This window comes from Sinocyclocheilus anshuiensis, unplaced genomic scaffold (assembly GCF_001515605.1).
Source record: "Sinocyclocheilus anshuiensis isolate Anshui unplaced genomic scaffold, SAMN03320099.WGS_v1.1 scaffold1746, whole genome shotgun sequence".
Classification (NCBI taxonomy): domain Eukaryota; kingdom Metazoa; phylum Chordata; class Actinopteri; order Cypriniformes; family Cyprinidae; genus Sinocyclocheilus; species Sinocyclocheilus anshuiensis.
Genome location: NW_015545562.1, coordinates 415107 through 415348, shown reverse-complemented (window position 1 = coordinate 415348; position 242 = coordinate 415107).

The following is a 242-nucleotide window of genomic DNA, read 5'->3' as shown; positions in this document are numbered from 1 at the left end:
AAAAAAAATTTTAATGATGAAAAAGAGCTTGTTTTATCAAAAGCAACACTTAATAATATCTCCTATCAAATCAAGGTTGTTTTTTTAATGACACATGCATGTTTCATAAGATTTTAAAGTTGCGTCCCCACTTTTTGTCTACACCGTCAGGCATTCAATAAAATGTAATAAAATCAGGGAATATCAGGGGCAGCTGTCACTCTAAAGGACCCCCTTGCCACAGTTCACCTCTGCAGAGTACA